Genomic DNA, 6,061 nt, shown 5'->3' on the forward strand with positions numbered 1-6,061 from the left:
CAAATGGTAACGTCAATATAATAAAATGTTCCACCTACAACTTTCCTTTAATTTACTGCCCCAACACAAAGAGCACAATAATACCTTACATTAAACTTTATATAGTAAATTATGTACAGACGTGTCTGTGTGTGTCTCTTAATTTAATGAAAGTACTAAGGCTGTCAGATTGTAAGTTCTGTATTTTTGTTTAATGTTATAGGCCTGTCATAAATCTGTAGTCTTCTACTAATTGGCAGGTTGATGGTTTGATCCCTTGTTTCTTCAGTCTGCATCCAAAACTATCCTTGGGCAAGATACTAAACCCCGAGTTTCTCTGTGATGTTAGATACAAAGCACTAAGGCATAGAAAGAAGAGTTTGTATCAACAGATGAATTTTTTTTTTTATTTACTGGCTTTTGTTATCCAGTTGAAAAGCTCATGGTCAGGTTCAGCTTGAATTGCTGGACAGATGGAATTTCATCATGACTGATATCACTGAACTCACTGCTGAATCAATCGTTACCAAATGTTTGAAGCAAAACCGTAGCAGTTTCACTACTCTACATCCCAGAGATTGATTTCTCTGTCGAGTGCATATCAATTTAAACACATGTACAGTAGTTTTGCTCTAATGTTCTTTACGAACACCCTGGAAGTCAAATTTGTGCAGTTATTCACAGGCAGACTTCGACACTTTGTACTTTAAGAACAACACTTACCTCAAGATCCTGTGATGACATCTCCTTTTTTCCATCAAACAGTCTTATAATAACTGTTAGTTTCCAAAATCTATTTGGGTTAATGAATTGCACTGAAACTAAAATTAAAACGTTGCAAGTTGCAGTCTGAATTGTCCTAAAAGTGAATGGCAGCAAATCACATATGGCCCAAGGTAAAAGCTAACATCAATTTGCAAAAATGCTCAACATGGAAAAGCTAAAGATTTTGTAGCTGAGATTAATGAAAAAAACATTTATCCTGCATTTGATTGGCTAATGAATCAAAGTGAAACGTAGACTTGATGATAATAAAATAACAATATATCAATGTGTAGTGAAAACGTGAAGCAGTTTGTTGACTGTCTTGTTGAGAGGCAAAATAACTCAACAGAAAGTGCTGCATAGCAGAAACATTTAATGTTGTCGGCTAGTGCATCTGCAATATGTAACAAAGGGAAGCCGTACAAACAAGAAACAAAAAGCAGGCCCACTCAAACCTGTTTACAAGAGGGTGCTGTTGATCTAATCAATTATCCCTCACATCCTGAGAACTCTATTCTACAGCAGGGAATATAGAGAAGGTTATTGATCATCCAGTCTGCTAAGGGTAACAGTAGGTGCTGTATACATTACACACCTTAGAGAGGACATCACTCATCACACAAAGCTCTTGAAGTTATCATATCTGTTTAGTTTGAGCAAAGCAGAAAATAATTAAGAAAAATTGGTGAACGCTGGGAAAAATACCCTCTTTCAGATGTCACCGATAATATCTTAAATTCATATGGGTACTTTTCAAAGGTCATGTCACTCCTGGAGTTCCCCATTTAAATCATAAAAAGTTATGACAGAGGTCTAGTGCTACAACCCGGTGCAACACGCTGATAACAAAATTGGTCTGATAAGAAACTCTGCCTCTCAGTCTGTGACAATGACAGCCCCTTCCTTACTTTTGCTTAATAAGTAAGGAAGTGCTTTTGTTTATCTCAGTGTGTCATAGACCTGTAGTGTCTTTCTTTCAATGCGATAAAAGGGTTACAGGTTCACATATTAACTTTGCAGCAGAGCCATCCTTCATGACGCTAACCTGTGTACTGCTTCCATCTAGTGTCTATGCCAGTGTATTGCTATACTACAGGGTGGGCCATTTATATGGATACACCGTATAACATGGGAATGGTTGGTGATATTAAAGTCCTGTTTGTGGCACATTAGTATATGTGAGGGGGAAACTCCTCAAGATGGGTGGTGACCATGGTGGCTATTTAGAAGTCGGCCATCTTGGATACAACTTTTGTTTTTTCAATAGGAAGAGGGCCATGTGACACATCAAACTTATTGGTAATGTCACAAGAAAAACAATGGTGTGCTTGGTTTCAATGTAACTTTATTCTTTCATGAGTTATTTACAAGTTTCTCTTTGTTCACAGCCATTGACATGTCGAAGAGGTTAACACGTGAGGAGCGAATCGAAATCGCAGTAACCGGGTCATTGCAGCAGATTTCAATGCAAGACACCCTACGAAACCACCCATCTCCCATGCTACAGTTAGCAAACTGCTTGCTAAGTTTCGTGAAACTGGTTCAGTGTTGGATTTGCCAAAATTTGGACACAAGAAAACTGTCACTGATGAAGAAACATCAGTTTCAACAAATAACTCATGAAAGAATAAAGTTACGTTGAAACCAAGCACACCATTGTTTTTCTTGTGACATTACCAATAAGTTTGATGTGTCACATGGCCCTCTTCCTGTTGGAAAAACAAAAGTTGTATCCAAGATGGCCGACTTCTAAATGGCCACCATGGTCACCACCCATCTTGAGGAGTTTGCCCCCTCACATATACTAATGTGCCACAAACAGGACTTTAATATCACCAACCATTCCCATGTTATTACGGTGTATCCATATAAATGGTCCACCCTGTAGAACACAAGGGTGTCATGAATGCCCGTTTATCTTTCTTTTGATTGTTTCATTTTTACCTGCCTGGAGGGTACACCAATTTACAAAGCAGGAAGTTAATGCAATTTATAAAACCTGAGGTTTGGTTTATTTTTTACCAAGTAGTAGCCTATACTGGCATACAAAGTCAAGAACAGAAAAATAATCAACAGTACTCCATTTTTATCTCTAAATTCAACTTACTTTGTCAGCGCTCAGCCGTGCTTACCTTTCGCTGCTGCTCACGTTGCACAGCCTGCTGAAAGGCAGACACAAGATCTCTTTCTGAGCTGAGGGACAATTTGTCAGGTCCATGTGCTGACATGACAGTGAAAACTGTGGTAGGCAAACAGCTGTGCCTTTGTGTGACAACAAAAGCAGAAGGTGTAAATGAATAATAGATTCAAATAGCTCTAATTATTGTATCGCTATCCGGCTGAATGCTTTCTTTTATACTGCTCGTGAAAAACGATGCACACATATTTAAATACAACGCCATATGCTATTATTAAAACCTTAATTATGACATTATTAATGCTTCATATTGTTTTTCTTCATAAAAAAAATAAGAATATTTACTGGGCTTGTTGATTGACTCACCATAAACCTTATAAGTTACGCCTTTATTCTATGCTATTATTGCCTTAATTCTTTGTGGTTTGGGTTCAACAAGGAGCTGGAAACTTTTCTCAGAGGATTTTGCTCCATATTGACATGATAGTGTTACACAGTTGCTGCAGATTCATCGGCTGCACATCCATGATGCAAATCTCTTCTTCCAACCACATTCCAAAGACACTCTGTTAGACTGAGATCAGGTGACAGTGGGACGGTTTGAGTTTAGATAACTCGTTGTCATGTTCGAGATGATCTCAGCTTTGTGACACTGTGCGTTATCATACTGAATGCAACCATCAGGAGAGGGCTACACTGCCGTCATAAAGGCCTGAACATGGTCAGCGATAGTACTCGGGCAAACTGTGGTGCTTAACTGATCCTCAAAACAGGCTCAAAGCGTGCCAGGAAAATATCCCCATGCATTTACACCCAGAGTTGTTACACCACCATCATCCTGAACTGCTGACACAAGGCAGGTAGATCCATGCTTTTGTACTGTTTATGTTAAATTCTGACCAAACCTTCAGGGGCACATATGCATGACTCTTTGTGGGCCCTCTTCCATTCTTGATCCATATCTTACATGATTTTATTTCATTTTATTTCAACAAATAATTTAGTTCATAACTGTACACAATAATCTGTAGTGTAGCCATTCATGAGCTGCCTTTAAAAACACATAAGACCAAAAGTCTGTTTAGTTTGAAATATCCCCACATTTCTACAATTATATTAGGTTTCAATGAGTTTAGCTTGGAGTATCCAACTTAGGGGTGTATTATTTTCTTCATTTATATTTCAGTATTTATTATTTTCTTGGCATAAAAAAGCTTAAAGTGCAATCTTAGCTTTCTAACATGCTCTGTCCTCTCCGCGTCCTTCCCATCACCCCAGGGTAACCTTCATTTTGCTCTCTCTTTTCACTTCCATCATCTTTTATCGCATTCAGGACTGATTGCAGCCCCTTAACCTTACAGCATCATGCTGCTTTCAACCTGTTTGGCACAAAGGCACATCAGAGGTCAAACCAGATCATCACGGCAAACCAGAATAACTATAAATGTACTTGTCTTGATCATTGTGTGTAAAAAGTGTAAATAAGTATCCATATTTACTTGTTTCCATGAAAGTCTAATGACAGTATTGTACAGGTCTAACAGCAGTGTGTTTACGATATGTGCGATGATGTAACAGCCGCCATCTGTTAGTGTTCCTTTGATGCTATCAAACATAAAAGTTATACAGCAGTTTTTTGGTCCTGACTGGATGATTTAGCAGAACATGAAACTGTGAGCGTCTACGTGGATATGTTGGTGCTTCATAAGAACTAACCAAAGGTAAATAAATGCGTCCATCGCCATATAAGTGACTACTTACATACTTTTTTTTAATATTAATTAAGGAGCATTGTATTATTTTAAAGTACTATTTCATCAGCCTTAAAAAACACTTGCTTAAAAATGCCTTGTTTACATCACGGCCTCACTGGTCCAACATAAGCTGAAGCTGAAGCTGCTATTGATAGAAAAGACTAGAATAACTTTAAACTGCTGCTACATGTGCTCACCTAGTATCACATAATCTAGAGAGGGACCTGCTGCTGCTTCAGTCTCTGGCTGTTTCTGAAATGAATATTCATGTGTTAATGAGTTAAGTCGTGCTGGCTAACTCTGATAGAACCACTGGCTCACTGTCTTTAGCAAACGCTCTTAGCTAAACCATTCTTAACCTGTTAGTTGTGCTCTGCTCACCTTTATTTTGAAAGAAGTCTGTTAATGGCTCATTTGCCTCACTTTGCTTTCTTTCCCTTTCCTTTCTTTTGATTCCTTGGTTAGAGAGATGACTTCAGGTATGCATTATCAGTCAACTGTAAAGTCGAGTCCAAGTGTGGGGTGAATGAAATGATTTCGTGTCAGGAGATTTATTCAAGTACTGCAAACAAAAACAAACTTGTCATTCCTGTAGTTGGGGCTCTGGGGAATCTGTCCAACTTCTTACTCTGCTACAACATCCATGCTACCATCCGAATGTCACAGACTCATCAGCCTTGCCAACGTTTGTCCAATTCTCTAGTTTTGGTGAATGTGTGTCAACTGTAGCTTCAGTTTCCTGTTGTTAACTGACAGGAATGACACATGGTGTGGTCTTTTGCTGCTGTAGCCCATCTGCTGCAACGTTCAATTTGCTGTGCTTTGAGAGATTCAAAGTCTCTTAAATCACATTTTTTCCTGATTCTAATACTCAGAAATGTGTCACCAGAGGGTGGTCAGAAAATACCAGCATGCACATTTATTTATGTTGATCTGAGCAGCAGAAAGTTCACAGAAGCAGTGGACCTGTGAGCTCATGAGAAATAAACGTGAATTTTGTTTTCTTCCTTCTTTAGTTTTATTAAAATTGTATTTGAGAATTGACTTTGTGCTTACTTAAATGTATGCAATGATGTCTTGGGAAATATTCATGTGCACTTCTATCGAACAGGGAAATGGTTAGTGTGGCTTGACCTAATTAAAATGTGACATCATTTTTTTTGGTTTTGTTTGTCTTGTTTTGTACATGAACAAACGTGTAAAACTCAACTTCATTATGACCAAATACATGACCCTTCCTAAAACCAACTTGTTAGTTGTGTCTAACCATAGTCGCATTTGCTCGCTATATTTTTAGTTGAGTGAGCAAATTTGGAATATGTAACTAGGCCAGCAAGTCACACAGAAAAAAAAATACAGTGAAATGAAAAGGCTTCCATATGCAGTCCAGAGCCACATTTTATAGATGCCAAAATAATGAGATATG

This window comes from Astatotilapia calliptera, chromosome 18, assembly GCF_964374335.1.
Source record: "Astatotilapia calliptera chromosome 18, fAstCal68.1, whole genome shotgun sequence".
Taxonomy (NCBI): Eukaryota; Metazoa; Chordata; class Actinopteri; order Cichliformes; family Cichlidae; genus Astatotilapia; species Astatotilapia calliptera.